This window comes from Hyla sarda, unplaced genomic scaffold, assembly GCF_029499605.1.
Source record: "Hyla sarda isolate aHylSar1 unplaced genomic scaffold, aHylSar1.hap1 scaffold_990, whole genome shotgun sequence".
In the NCBI taxonomy this organism is placed as follows: Eukaryota; Metazoa; Chordata; class Amphibia; order Anura; family Hylidae; genus Hyla; species Hyla sarda.
Window position 1 is genome coordinate 118,762 of NW_026611021.1, and position 16,317 is coordinate 135,078.

The window sequence follows — 16,317 nt, forward strand, 5'->3', positions numbered from 1 at the left end:
ACACACATAGATATAAACGTATTCTCCGTTGAGATATTGCAGCCGCTGCTGTGTCCAGGCCCAGGAGCCTTAGCACTGTGCTGTGATGTCACTCAATACCACTGACATCACTAGGTGTAAACAACATCTCTCCTTTGCTGTGTATGTGACTATGGAGCTGTTTGGTGATGTCGTCTATTATGGCCTTCATAGAAGCAACAGGAGATTGTTGCATCCATCTAGAACCCTCAGAACTACAGTGCTATGATGTCACTCACTTCCACAGGCCTTGCAGAGTGTAAACAACAACAACCCAGCTTTGTTGTGTATGTAACCATAGGGATTGTGATGTCACCTAGAACCTTCACAGCAGCGACAGCTTTATGAGGAGCATCAGCACTGCTCTGCCTGAGCAGAACCATCACCGCCATAGGTTGTCAAATAACCCGGATTTAACCCACACAGGTAAGTCCAATGGGGTGCAGGCATGTCCTCTATGCTTACAGCTTCCCGTGGGTGTTGGTTTGATACCGTTTGGGGACAGCCAAGGAGGCATCTGCAGGCAACAAAGGTAGGTGTGTGCTTGTGTGTGTGTTTCCTATGCAGATCCTAAGCCCAGTGTCACATGCAAGTAGGAGGAGTAAGAAGGGTTCCTGGCAAATCCGGGTTATGGATTGCATTTAAAAAGGCCCCGTGGGAGTGCAATGGGCCCCTGTCTTGCTGCTTAGCAATAATGGTATGGGTTTAGGTTCTGCTGTGTGTACTGGTGGTTGACTGCCCCCCAGCCCAGAGTGTGCATGGAAAATTGTCTGGCAGCCTCCCTGACAGCAAGCAGTGATAGTGCCCATGAAGGGGACCTTGTTGGGCCCGCCCCTTTCACGGTTATCGCTTCTCGGCCTTTTGGCTAAGATCACGTGTGGATTTCTGTGCGTGGTTTGGGTTGAAAGGAGTGGTGATCGGGGCCCTCTTTACGGGGGGCCCTGGATTGTTGCTGAGCTGCGATCGTGGGTTTTACCTGCAAAAATGAGCGAGAAGGCGCGTGGACTTGAGGACACGGTGCGGATCTACGTTCCTGGCGAGCACCGGGGGACGATCGGACTTGACCAAATCGTTGTGGAGATTCTTCGCAAGCTTGATTACCTACAGGTATGGAATGTATTGGCTATACAGGATTTTCCTAGGCAAGGAATTTATGATATTACTTTTTGTGGTTCTGAGATTTGCCAGAGAGTCTATATGGATCTTGAAGAAATGAAGAGGAAAAGTGAGCCTGCTATAATGAAGAAGATTAAAGTGGAACCGTTATTTATGAATACAACAAAGGTAGTAATTGTCCACATGTATAATCCTAAGGTTTCTGATGAAATGGTTACAAACTTTTTGTTCCGGTATTGCGAGGAAGTGAAATTTATAGGAAGACTTAAGAACAAGTTTGGGTACTTTAATTGTAAGAGAAAGTTTATTGTAAAATTTAAAAAAGATGAAGGAATGCAAGATGGAAGGAAGAGCATACCACAGGTGTTTTCTATCGGAGGAGAGAGAGGTTTCTGCTTTTATGAAGGCCAGTTGCAATATTGTAGAAAGTGCCATGCCTATGGCCATGTGCAGGATTATTGCCCTGAGAAAGGAGAATGTTGCAGAAATTGTGGGAAAACTGGTCATGAAGCAAGTATTTGTACAGAGAAGAAGACATGTGATATCTGTGGAAGTGAGGAACATTTGGCAAGAGGCTGTGATATGTGGTATAAAAAGAAGAGAAGTTATGCTGATGCAGCTGGAAATAGAGGAGAACAAAGAGAAAAAGGGGGAGGGAGGTTTGTTCCTGGAGTTGGTGAGAGTGTGAGTGTGAGTGTTAATGTGGCACAGGTGGCTGAGGAAAGTTCTGTGATAGTGGAGCACATTAGCACTCAGGAGAGGTCAGGGGAGGAGGGTGTTTCCACTGCTGTGACTGGTGAGGAGACAGGTGTGGGAGGTGAATTTACCTTGGTGAAAAAGAAAAAAGCAAAAAAAGTGAAAGTGGTGGAGAAAATTGAGACAGTGTATGGTGATGTTCTTTCTAGTGAAGAGGCTATGGATGATATTGAATGTCCAAACCCAATTGTGGGGGAGGAGGAGGGAATGGAAGTTGTTGGGTCATCTCAGAGATCTCTAACACCTGGTCAGAGAGTTTCTCGCAGTAAGGAAGAAGAGGAGGAGGAAGATGAGGATGTGCAGGTTGTGAATAAAAGGTGTAAGACAGGGAGCTGGTCTGAGGATCAGGAAGCCCTTGTTCTTGGTAGTGATAATGAAATAGACAGGGACTCTAACATAGGGTCGCCTGATTGTTTTGCAAGTTTACATAGGAAAGTTGAAGGCCAAAATGTTAATTTCTAAGTTAAGATGGATTTTAAAGCATTTGGTTTTCTTTTCCTAGTTATTATGACTTTGGTTGTAACAACTATTAATGTAAGAAGTATTGAGTCTGAAATTAGGAGAGCTGCAATTTTTGATATTCTTGAGAATGTTAGAAGTGATGTGATATGTTTACAGGAGTGTGCAATAAAGTCAGCACCTTATGCAAATGAGTGGAAGTGTGGGCAGTCCTTCTGGTCCACATGTGCAGAAAACAAAAATGAAGGTGTGGGGATTTTATTGCGAAACAGGGACATTAAAGTTTTAAATTGCCAAATTTTAGTACCTGGTCGTTGTATGGTTTTAATTTTTGAGGTTTTGGGCCAGAGGATGAGAATTTTTAATGTGTATGCTCCAGCAGAAAAACAAGCACGTTTGTCTTTTTTAGAGTCCCTTAAGTTTTTTATCCCTGGTCGTGAAGATACTATTATTGTTGGCGATTTTAACTGCATTAGATCCGTCAATGATCGTGAGAGCTCTGCTGAGGTTAGAACTGATATTACTTCCAATGTTTTAAATCAAATTATTCAAGACTTGCATTTTACTGATGTTGGACTGATGGTTAGCACTGATGAAAGATATACGTACATATCAGATAGTGGCCGCTGTAAATCCCGGATCGATTACATCCTGGTCTCTGATGGGATTAAGGTGGTCCGGTGCAATCAAATGATGTCAACTTTCTCAGACCACAAGATGGTGTCGGCTGAGATAAGTGTCACAGAGTCCCTTCATTTTGGGAGGGGGCTCTGGAAATTAAATGTAAGTCTATTGGAAGATGAGGAAATAATGGCTGGTTTTAATCATGTGTTTTTATCCTGTGTTTCTAAACAACCTGATTTTAGTAATGTCTTAGTGTGGTGGGAATGGGCTAAAGGAGAGTTTTCTAATTTCTTTAAGATGTTTTGCATAAAGAGAGCACAAGAGAAGAGGAGGAGTGATGAAAGGCTTGTATCCCGGTTAGAGACTCTCTATAAGTTTAAACGTGTTGGTGTGGAGGTGGAGGATGAGATTGTTAAGGTGAAGGGGGAGATGAAAAAAAGGTTGTTGGAAAAGGGAAGGAATATTGTATATAAGTCTAAAGTGCAACACCTAGAAGAAAATGAGCAGTGTACACGGTATTTCTTTAAAAAATGTTTTAATGCTAAAGGTGTTTTTAAATCTGTTTTTACCCCTACAGGGGAAGTTTTTGGAGAGGAGATGGTGAAGGAGATTGGCAGATTTTATGAGACACTCTTTAGTAATAAGAGCAGAGCCAGTGAGACGGAGATGAATGATTATTGTAATATTTTGGAGAATAATGTTCCTGTTGAAAAAGTAGATTTTTTGATTGATGATGTTAGTGAAGGGGAGATCAAGCAGGCCCTGGATAAGATGGCCAAAGGGAAGACACCAGGCTGTGATGGTCTCCCCGCTGAGTTTTATTCCGCGTTCTGGAATATTTTAAGTAAAGAGTTTACACGGGTGGTGCAATATGTTTTTAACTCAGGTGTTTTAGCTGAATCTATGAAGAAAGGGGTCATAACATTAATTCATAAAAAAGGTGATGGCAGAGATCTTAAAAATTGGAGACCTATAACTTTATTAAATTGTGACTACAAGATAATTGCTAAGATTGTGGCTAATAGACTGAGTGATGTAGTGGACCACCTTGTGGGAGAATACCAAGTTTGTGCAGTACCGAAAAGAAAAATAACAGATAATTTATTGCTTTTAAGAGACTCTATTTATTACAGTAACTTTAACAAGAATGCACTGTTTGTTGAGTCCATAGATTTCGAAAAGGCTTATGATAAGGTTGCACATGATTTTATGTTCATTGCTTTAAAACACTTAGGTATTCCAGGAAAGTTATTATCTGTTATTATGAGTTTTTATCATGGGGTGACAAGTCAGATTTTAGTAAATGGGCATGTGGGGCCTGCTTTTAATGTCTTGTCTGGAGTCAGACAGGGATGCCCACTCTCCCCAATTCTGTTTATATGCGTTATAGAGGGCCTGTTGAAGAATGTGCAGAAAGATAAATGTGTGAGTGGTGTTTTTATTCCAGGTAGTGATGGTAGTAAGTTAAAGGTTTTAAGTTATATGGATGATGTGGTTTTTACTTGTACATCCCAAGCAGATCTCAACAGAGTAAATTTGCATGTGAGGATTTTTTGTTGTGTGGCTGGGATGAATGTGAACTGGGGGAAGTGCCAATTATGCAGTTTTGGGAACCAAGAGAATATAGTAGTGGATGGTGTTAAGGAAAAAGAAGACATTGAAGTGCTAGGAGTGATATTTGACAAAGACCTCAAAGGAAAGAAAAGTTATGAGACTTTGGACAGTAAAATTGAGAAGAAGCTATCCTTCTGGAGGTTAAGGAACTTGTCACTTAAAGGGAAAGTTCTTATCATTAAGTCTGTAATCCTACCGCTTCTCTTGTATATGGCTATGGTGCTTCCTCCAGGGAAGTTATGGACTAGGAGAGTTACAAGGAAGCTTTTTGTGTTCTTCTGGGGGTCTAAGATGGAGAAAATGAGAAGAGAAGAAGTGATGAAGAGTATGAATTTGGGCGGATATAACTTTCCAAACATTGATCTGTTTTTAAAGGTGCACTATTTTCTTTTAATTTTTAAATTGATACAGTGCAATAATAGGGCGGCAGACATGAGTAAATACCTTGCAGGATGGTTGTTTTCCAAATGGGGCTGGTGTGAGAGGGATTTGAGGAGACCCATAGCACATGTGATACCTACCTTCTATGTGCTCCTCAGGTCTTTCAATGATCAATTTGGTTTGAGCTCTTTAGGTGAACCTGATAAAAAGAAAATAGAACAAGAAATAAGGAAAAATGAGAGATTATATGAAGTACCATTCTGCACTAATGCTCAGTCTGTGAAGATTTGGAAGTTTTTTAAAGTTATTGGACTATCAAACAGACAAAAAGACGTTAGTTGGATGTCCTTTCATGGCTGCCTCCCAACCCGATCTTTTTTAAATGGAAGAGGTTTGAGAATAAGTGACAGATGCCCAAGAGAGGGTTGTGGAGGTAGAGAAGACTTAGTGCACCTTTATTGGGACTGTTTTTATGCAAAAGAATTTTTTATGTTTTTAAAGAGGTTTTTAATCCAACTCACTGGATATAATAGTTTTTCTTTTGAGAAAGTTTTTATTGGTCAAGATCTTAGTAAAAAGGAAGATACACGTACTAATTGGATTCTTTTTTCTGTTTTTAAAGAGGTTTTATGGGACTCACGCAATTTGCTTGTTTTTAAAAATGTTGTTATTTCTCCGAGGGAATTGAAAAGATTGTTTTTAGGAAGGATTTTTACTATCTTTCTACTGGACAAAAAGAGAATTGGTGAAGAAGAAGCGGAGAAAATCTGGATGCATACACGATGGAAGAATTTATAAGAAGTACGTAAAGGAGAAAGCTGTAAGTTTTTGACCAATTTCTGTGATTGTTTTTGACATGTTTTTTTGTTTTGTTGTTTGGTCACTTTTTCTTGGCACTCGGTTCCCTTAGTTAGTTTTTTCCGTATGATGTTTTTTCAGATATTGTTTTAAGTGACGAGTCTTGGTAGGTGACCTGATGATCGTCCAAACAATAGTCTGTAACTGAGGAAAAAAAAAAAAAAAAAAAAAAAAAATCTGTTCTTATCAGTTTAATATCTGATACGTCCCCTATCTGGGGACCATATATTAAATGGATTTTTGAGAACGGGGGCCGATTTCGAAGCTTGCTTCCGTCGCCCTATGCATTGACCCGATATGGCAGTATCTTCGGGTACAGTGCACCACCCCCTTACAGGGTTAAAAAGAAAGATTCCTACTTTCATTGCTACCTGCTTGCTGGCTAGCCAGCTAGCCAGCCCTGTGGGCCTTGCTGCTGCTGCTGCTGCTGCTGCTGCTGCAGCCAAAAAACAAAAGGTGGTGCTGCTGCTGCTTCTGCTGCTTCTGCTTGTGTCTGGCCGCTGTTGGAGCGTCCAGGCACAGGACTTCTGCTGCTGCTGACTAAATGGCCTCCTTAATTGGATCATTTGAGTAGCCAGCACACCTGTGCAGGTAGGGCATGACATGATAGGCAGCTGCCTTGATAGCGGGTGGGTGCTGAATGTTCCTAATTGACAAAATAAGATTAATGCTTATGAAGAAATATAAAATCTCATCCCTTCCCCAATATCGCGCCACACCCCTACCCCTTAATTCCCTGGTTGAACTTGATGGACATATGTCTTTTTTCGACCGTACTAACTATGTAACTATGTAACATAACATGGGGGGGTCTCCTGGCTGTTCACACAGGTGTGTCATTGCTGTACATTGACCATGCATTGCTTCTGTGGTATTGCAAAGGCAAAGACAAATGCTTCCAGCCATCCATTGCACTAATGGATTGGTCATCAGCTGGCTGTCTATGTCCCGCATCAATATAGACCAAAGTACAGAGGGTTAGGCTATGCTATAGTGCACCTACCTGATGCATCAGAAGGTGCGAGGCCCTTGCTAAATTCTGTGCACAGACTTTGAGATCTATGCTTTAGACTGTATCTAAACCTGCTCCAACATGGACTGACATTCTGGCCTACTTTCAGCCGATGCGACTTGTCTGTCGCTGAACAGTCGCTTTTTATGTATTCAGCACCTATGTATAATGTTGTAAAAATGCTCTAGAAGCTAAAGTCGCAGAAATGTCACACATATTTGGCCTGCAACTTTCTGTGCGACAAATTCAGACAGGAAAAATCAGTATAAATCCTTAGAAAATTATCCCCCAGTGTCTCCATCTGCTGGCGGTATTGAATAAGCATTGCTGCACTGATGGGGTATGCATTAGACGAAAAAAAAGAAGAAAAAGAAGAATAATACGCCCAGAAAAGAGGCGAAAAGGAGAAAAACGTAAAAAAACGTGAAAAAAAAGTAAGAGGAAGAGAAGGGAAAAAAAGGTGGAAATGGGTTTAAAAGTGATTTCGGCGGAGAATATATATATATATATATATATATATATATATATATATATATATACGCGCACACACACACATATATATAAACGTATTCTCCGTTGAGATATTGCAGCCGCTGCTGTGTCCAGGCCCAGGAGCCTTAGCACTGTGCTGTGATGTCACTCAATACCACTGACATCACTAGGTGTAAACAACATCTCTCCTTTGCTGTGTATGTGACTATGGAGCTGTTTGGTGATGTCGTCTATTATGGCCTTCATAGAAGCAACAGGAGATTGTTGCATCCATCTAGAACCCTCAGAACTACAGTGCTATGATGTCACTCACTTCCACAGGCCTTGCAGAGTGTAAACAACAACAACCCAGCTTTGTTGTGTATGTAACCATAGGGATTGTGATGTCACCTAGAACCTTCACAGCAGCGACAGCTTTATGAGGAGCATCAGCACTGCTCTGCCTGAGCAGAACCATCACCGCCATAGGTTGTCAAATAACCCGGATTTAACCCACACAGGTAAGTCCAATGGGGTGCAGGCATGTCCTCTGAAGGGTACAAGAGTCTTGATAGAATAATACAGATCTGTAATGTTGTATGATGTGTATCTTAATTCTGTAATCTTGTATGATATATCTTGATTCTGCCGTTTGTAACCGCAAGGCTCGTATCGTACTTCTCGTTATCTCAACTGCTGATTCCTAACTGTTGTGCACGTACATCCTGTTCTTGTGTTCTGCTGACTTGTAACTATTAAGCAACATGGTATATATATATGAACGTTGGCAAATAGTAAAACAGAGCGTACTTAGACGGCATCTTGTGTGCATGTATTTTGTTCCACACCTGACAAGACGCTCTCCTGGCCAGTACAAGCCTTAAGCCAAATTGGACCTAGTACCAGGGGTACAGAAAAGACAGAGAACCAGTACCAGGGGTACTGAGTAGATTATACAGTTATACCTTTCAGCTGGGGGCTCAGTCCGGGGTCGAGAGGGTCATCCTCCGGACCGGTAAGAACCATATCCTTGTGTGGTATTGTCGACCCGGGGGGCACTGGCCACGTCTCGATTCCAGTAAGTATAACAGTTACTTTCATATCGTGTCTGGGACACAGTATTACAGTATTTGCCTTCTGTTCAGGGAACAGGGGAAATGAGGAACTAAGAGTAATTTGACAATCCAGGGTGGTTGTCTTGTTTCAATTTGGCTTAACGCTTACAAAACTTCTTGTATTTCTGTTTAGTTCTGTTTAGTGTTTTACTTGTAACTTCCTTTTTTCCTTTAAGCTTAAGAAGACACGTGAGTATACTAACCATTGCTTTAATGTATAGAGTAAGGTGCATATAACTGTTATAATAATAATAATAGTAATAATCTGCTGGTTCTCAAAACATCTGTAAGACGCCCCACCCTCCCGGCTAGAGGAAACTTGATGACCCGGGATGTGGTGAAAGCAAGTGACAGTTTGTTCAGAGATACCGTGCATGCTCAGTGATTGGTGCAATTAAATCAGAGAATCCCTAATCTGTTGAGAGGAATCCAAATCCAGAGATTGTGGTTTTGCACCAATTACTGAACATGGGTTCCAAATCATCTAAGTCATATCCTCCTCCCCTTCCCAATGAAACATGTAAGGCTTATGTGGCCCGAGTTAGCCCTACAGGATGGGACTTAGTGAATCCATGGGTAGATGATATAGCTGGTTGGTCAGAATTCATGAAGGACTCCAGCCCATTCCCAAAGGAGGGGGCCAATGATAAATACCACCTGACCCCCACTCTAACAACTACATTTGTAATCTCGAGAAGGGTAGAGAGCGTATATGGAGAGAATTAGAAGAGGAACTTAACCAAGTTTTCAAACAAAAATCACCACTGCCTATTGCTGTGGCATGCAAACAAAAACTAGGTGAAACTGTTACTGAATTTTGGGAAAGGTTCACAGCATGTTGGCGTTATGATGCAGGGCTGTGTAAATTGTTTGATAGGATTAGAGATTGTTGTCAGAAATAGAGACTCAAAGTTTTGGTGGAAAAGCAGGTGATTTGTGAAGGAGAAAGCATGTGAAGCAGTGTGAGGAATGTAGGATGAGCAGAGCTGACACTGCTGGAATAAATGAAGTGAAGATGAGTGTTCAATGCTATGGAATGGAGTGATGTGGTAAATCGCTTGGAAAGCCCTGTGTATGTGGTCATATGATGGCGTTTATAGGATGGTTCTTATGATATAAAGTATGTTATATATGTGTGAGGTGTATAGAATCAGGAGTGTATAGCAAATGACCAGTGAATGTTTTCCCTGTGAAGCTGTTGTGTTGTAATGAAAATGGTGTTAAAAGAAAAATATATTCACGTGGTATTAAATTGAACTATTTGATGATATTTCATTAATTTCTTGCCTTCACAGTAACACAGGGTTGATGCCAAAAAAAAAAAAAAAAATGAAATTTATCAGGAAATGCGATTAATTGTCTGATTATATTACAGGAGTAATAAGAGAAGAAGTTTGGCCAAGAAGATAAAATAAATAAAAAAAGTGATCACTATTTAATTGATAAACATTACTTTAGGCATTTAAAATCAAGCTAATGGTTTACTGGATTATAAACAATGCGCATTGGAGATAATTATTTTTACATTTTTTTTAAGAGAGCTGTGTACACTTTTATTTTTATATCTTTGGTGAGAATGTGGGCCCTGTGTGTTGTACGTTAAGTATTTGTAAATGTCGGTATTGTTACATGTTACATGTTTCTCTTATGTCTCTTAATGTAAAGTAACACTGTCAGTAACACATGTGATAATAGACGTTTCATGGTGACTGACCAGAACTGGGGAAAGACAAGAAGCCAGACTCAAAGGGGTGGCGACTGGTGACACAGAGGTTTGGGAGGAGTAAGGCGGGGTTTACAGGGAGCATGACAGTCTCTTCCTCTTCTTCGGATCTGGAGTAGTTTTGTTTTTCAGGGGATGTGTATGTATGTGCATGTATATATATATATATATATATATATATATATATATATATGCATATATATATGTCTACTGTTTGAAATTGAGTATGTTCATAGTACCTGTATATACAATGTCCCGAGGGTGACCATTTAACCTTCTATTCCTTTCGCATCATACCTGAATGCCCTGTAAACCTCCTGAGAAGAGACCTCACATGTAAACTCAAATTACATATCACTGCATCCCAGTCCAGGTTATATGTCACGTCTGACCTCGCACCCATAGTCACACCTGCAGGGTACTAACATTATCCTGTTATGTCCCCGACCCAAGTCCCACCTGAGGTAGACCCCATTGTCTGATCACATGGAGACCATGATGTGGGACACATTGACTGTACACCATACAAGGCAAGACTCAAACCAGACATCCTCCCGGTCTACCAAAAACAGTACCCCTTGTCATGTAAAAAAAAAAAAAATCAAAGGTATCCGCCCTATGATCAAACATTTCCTACACAATAGAGTTTTAGAACATACTGTCTCTCCCTACTGCACTCCAATTAATACTGTCTCCAAACCCAATGGTACTGTCTGTTTTGTACAAGACCTGAGAGCCATCAACAGACTAATTGTGTCTATTGCCCCTATAGTTCCTGATGTCACCCAACTGTTGTCATCAATCCCAGCACAGGCAACTCATTTTTCTGTCCTCGATCTGAAGAATGCTTTCTTCTCGATCCCAGTGGACAAAGAGACCAGACTCCTTTTTGCTTTTTCCTTTGAGGGACTACAGTTAACCTGGTGTAGAATGCCCCAGGGGAATGCTGATTCACCAGTTGTGTTCAGCATTGTCCTCCAAGCCTTTATAAAATCATGGCACACCCCCCAGGGTTCTGTTCTCCTCCAAAATGTTGATGATTTGTTAATGTGTAGTTTCTCTGAGGAGGCCTGCCTTGAGGATGGTGTTGTGAACAGGTTGAATATCTGGGTTTTGTTCTGCCAAAATGGAGTTGAGCAAGTCTAGAGTCCAGTCTGTAGCGGGCCTGGTCACCCCGCACGCCCAGAAGGAAATGCAATCTTTCTTGGGTATGATTAACTACTGCAGACAGTGGATTCCCGACTGCTCATAGAGATGCTACCCTATCGGGCAAACCAGATCTAATCAAATGGTCCTCATAAATGTACAAAGCTTTTAATGACAAGTCCAGGGCTAGGTCTCCCAGATTACAATTTGCCTTTCCAAATGTATGCACGAGACAATTGTAAAACCATGGCGGGTGTGCTGACACAATTTCACGGAGGCAAACTGCGTCCTTGTGCTTTTTTCTCAAAGGTGATGCCCGTCTCCGTACAGGGGATGCCGGCATGTCTGCGAGCTCTTGCTGCCTGTGCTATGATTGTTGAACAAGCTACCATCCTCACTTTAGGACATGACACTGCCTTGTACACTTCTCATGATGTTATCTCTCTCCTTAAAGGCCTACATACACAACACATGTAAACACAACGGCTCTCTGGATATGAGGCAATTCTCCTCAGTAATCCATCCTTGAAAATGGTGTATGCCTCCCCTACATATGGCCCTGCACACTAGTTGGCCTGAAAATTCATGATGATGTGATGCCGGACATACATGACTGCTTGCCAGTCATCCACACTGACGCCTCACCCAGACCCGACCTCTCTTCAGTGCCCATACCTGATGCTCCAGAAGTCTTTGTAGATGGGTCATGTACACGCCCCAATGACAATGTTTACTATGCCAGTTATGCCATTGTCCAATTACCTGACATTGTCCTCAAGGCCCAGTTCATCCCCTATAAGTCCGCACAAGCTGCAGAACTCATCGCCCTCACAAGAGCCTGTACACTTTTTGATAAGAAACCTGTCACCATTAACATGCACTTACCCTACCATCACAATTAGTCTTCATTCACTGCAGGACACACACACGTGGGACTGATCACATTTCAAAGGGCAATGCTCTAGCAGACCACACTGCCAAACTGGCTGCTACACAACAACCCGTCTCACTGATGTTACCAGTTCTTACACCTCCTTCACTCGAAGACACACAACTTCTTCTCTCTCCAGTCCTCTGTTCCCGAACAAGAGGAATATGATTGGTGTTATCCGGTATTGCAGAAAAATCCTGTAACAGGATTGATCTGCAAAGAGGGGACACCATGCATAACCCAACACAGTGCCCCAGTTTTATTGCTCATTTCCATGGGTAGGCCTTTCCCGACTCCATGGGCCCAACGACCACTTATAACAGAAGAAGGGGACCTCGACCAGATAAGGGAACAATATGTCACAGACCTTATCCAAACCCTTGATAAAGTAGAACAAAATGTTGTCTGTAATTCTCCTTCTCTCCCACAGGAACCAACACACCAGTTCCAGGAAGGCGACACTGTCCTGGTTAAAACTCTGTCGAAAGGAAAGAAGCCCGGAGACTTCACCTTTGGACTCCCAACCACAGTTGTTGCCGTGACGAGGACGGCGGTTCTCACGGAAGACGGAATCCCTTCTTGGATTCACGCCTCTCGGATCAAACTCGTTCAACATCACCCAAAGGAGGTAATAACGGGGGCAGACAGCCCTGACCTTGAAAGCCTACCGAAAGATGTACCCGCTGATGCCCTGGCCTTGTTCTGGCAGATGGTTGAAGAAACTAAGTCTCCTGATGTTTGCATTAATGACTTTATTGACTTTGATACACCCCACGGTGACTCTACAGAATGAATTAGAGAGACACCCAAACAATAAGTTCCTGAAACACCATATAATGTTAGCACAAAACCTCACTGCAAAGGATTGTTGGATATGCACCCATGCCCCTGTGTCTGCCCAAAGCATGCCCTACTTTGCTATCCCTGTGCCCTCATATGAATTATTTCAGGGAGACTGTTTTGACATGCTTGCTGACAATGAGACACCATATGCAAAGAACTGAAACACCTCAGTGGGTATTCCTATAGTAGGATGGGTGGGGCAGCCATGGTGGCAGGGAAACTTAAGCAGCCCAGGCCTAGGACCACAACAAGTGTTGGCTTTCAAGGGGGGTTCCTGGGTAACTCGAGTGGTCACACATACTAGACCTAGGAGCAATCCCCACAGAAGGAATGAAAGTTAGTTTTAACAGGACATCCGCAAGTACTGATCTTCTTAAACCCAGCCAGATAGAAAGGTACTTACATGACCCAAGGTGGCCAAATAACACCCTCATTACTCAGGCTACTCAAGATGTAGACTGCTATAATATAACAGGACACCAACCATGTAATGACACGTTAGAATACCAACTTACTGAACCAACATGTAATAACCCAGATGTGGGCTACTGCGGTAGATTAGGACAGATACCTTCCTGGTGTTACTTAACAAATGCCTCTAGACTCATTGACATAGTTAATAAACTTATCAATCAACATTCCTCTTTCTGGGAGCTCCCACGAGACATCTATTGGGTATGTGGTAGGGAAGCCTACAAGTGGTTGCCGGTAGGGGTCAAAGGCACATGCACCCTAGCTAGACTTACCCCCTCCACCTTTGTCATATCCAACGACGACATTGACATGAGAGCAGCTCCTAAACATATGTTATACCGAAGAGCAGCAGATAACAAAGAAAGGGAAAACGGTAGGCAACATGTTGTACAAATGGGAATAACCAACAAGCTTTTTAGCACCATTTTTATATATCCAATGGTGATGCAAATATGGGATAAGTTAGTCGAAGCCACTAACTACCTCGACGACCAAATATATGACATTTTAGAAATTACTAATACCTCTGTGTCCGTGCAAAATCAAGTGATGATAGTGACTAACCAACACGCAATAGTCTTGGACTATCTCACTTGCAGCTCAAGGAGGGATGTGTCAAATCATAGGTCCTACTTGTTGCCATTACATAGACACTTCAGGAACAATTCAGATGCACCACCAGCTTGAGAACATACAAAAATTGAGGGACAAATATGCCAAAGACAATGAAATCAACAGGGATAAGTGGTGGGGGGATACCTTTTCAATATTGAATCCCGCTACCTGGCTCAAGGGCGTAGGAGGATGGATAGGGGGCGTTCTGCAGCTCATAATACACATTACTTTCTTTGCCCTCATAGTATATGTATCAATAAAACTTATTTTCTTATGTATGAAACGCTGCAAGCCAAGACCTGCTGCAGATACTAAAATCCTCCTCTCCACCTCATCAGACACCCAAGTCCCTCTACTTCACCGTCACTCAGCAGAAGGCTATACTGCCTACATAAAGACTTTTCAAAAGAAAATAGAAAACAAGAAAAACCAAGTTGTCTAAAGTGACAACTGGTTTTAAGAGGGGATTGAAGGGTACAAGAGTCTTGATAGAATAATACAGATCTGTAATGTTGTATGATGTGTATCTTAATTCTGTAATCTTGTATGATATATCTTGATTCTGCCGTTTGTAACCGCAAGGCTCGTATCGTACTTCTCGTTATCTCAACTGCTGATTCCTAACTGTTGTGCACGTACATCCTGTTCTTGTGTTCTGCTGACTTGTAACTATTAAGCAACATGGTATATATATATGAACGTTGGCAAATAGTAAAACAGAGCGTACTTAGACGGCATCTTGTGTGCATGTATTTTGTTCCACACCTGACAAGACGCTCTCCTGGCCAGTACAAGCCTTAAGCCAAATTGGACCTAGTACCAGGGGTACAGAAAAGACAGAGAACCAGTACCAGGGGTACTGAGTAGATTATACAGTTATACCTTTCATCCTCTATGCTTACAGCTTCCCGTGGGTGTTGGTTTGATACCGTTTGGGGACAGCCAAGGAGGCATCTGCAGGCAACAAAGGTAGGTGTGTGCTTGTGTGTGTGTTTCCTATGCAGATCCTAAGCCCAGTGTCACATGCAAGTAGGAGGAGTAAGAAGGGTTCCTGGCAAATCCGGGTTATGGATTGCATTTAAAAAGGCCCCGTGGGAGTGCAATGGGCCCCTGTCTTGCTGCTTAGCAATAATGGTATGGGTTTAGGTTCTGCTGTGTGTACTGGTGGTTGACTGCCCCCCAGCCCAGAGTGTGCATGGAAAATTGTCTGGCAGCCTCCCTGACAGCAAGCAGTGATAGTGCCCATGAAGGGGACCTTGTTGGGCCCGCCCCTTTCACGGTTATCGCTTCTCGGCCTTTTGGCTAAGATCAAGTGTAGTATCTGTTCTTATCAGTTTAATATCTGATACGTCCCCTATCTGGGGACCATATATTAAATGGATTTTTGAGAACGGGGGCCGATTTCGAAGCTTGCTTCCGTCGCCCTATGCATTGACCCGATATGGCAGTATCTTCGGGTACAGTGCACCACCCCCTTACAGGGTTAAAAAGAAAGATTCCTACTTTCATTGCTACCTGCTTGCTGGCTAGCCAGCTAGCCAGCCCTGTGGGCCTTGCTGCTGCTGCTGCTGCTGCTGCAGCCAAAAAACAAAAGGTGGTGCTGCTGCTGCTTCTGCTGCTTCTGCTTGTGTCTGGCCGCTGTTGGAGCGTCCAGGCACAGGACTTCTGCTGCTGCTGACTAAATGGCCTCCTTAATTGGATCATTTGAGTAGCCAGCACACCTGTGCAGGTAGGGCATGACATGATAGGCAGCTGCCTTGATAGCGGGTGGGTGCTGAATGTTCCTAATTGACAAAATAAGATTAATGCTTATGAAGAAATATAAAATCTCATCCCTTCCCCAATATCGCGCCACACCCCTACCCCTTAATTCCCTGGTTGAACTTGATGGACATATGTCTTTTTTCGACCGTACTAACTATGTAACTATGTAACATAACATGGGGGGGTCTCCTGGCTGTTCACACAGGTGTGTCATTGCTGTACATTGACCATGCATTGCTTCTGTGGTATTGCAAAGGCAAAGACAAATGCTTCCAGCCATCCATTGCACTAATGGATTGGTCATCAGCTGGCTGTCTATGTCCCGCATCAATATAGACCAAAGTACAGAGGGTTAGGCTATGCTATAGTGCACCTACCTGATGCATCAGAAGGTGCG

General features: G+C 42.5%; 2 non-coding genes across 2 annotated transcripts; both read left to right on the forward strand.

Moving 5' to 3' along the window:
• Positions 1–5,959: 5,959 nt before the first annotated feature.
• Positions 5,960–6,155, forward strand: LOC130351655 (U2 spliceosomal RNA). Its single transcript, XR_008888240.1, has one exon. It is a non-coding gene; the product is annotated as a U2 spliceosomal RNA (small nuclear RNA).
• A 9,283-nt stretch (positions 6,156–15,438) lies between these two features.
• LOC130351642 (U2 spliceosomal RNA) lies at positions 15,439–15,629 on the forward strand. Its single transcript, XR_008888232.1, has one exon. It is a non-coding gene; the product is annotated as a U2 spliceosomal RNA (small nuclear RNA).
• The last annotated feature ends 688 nt before the right edge of the window (positions 15,630–16,317 follow it).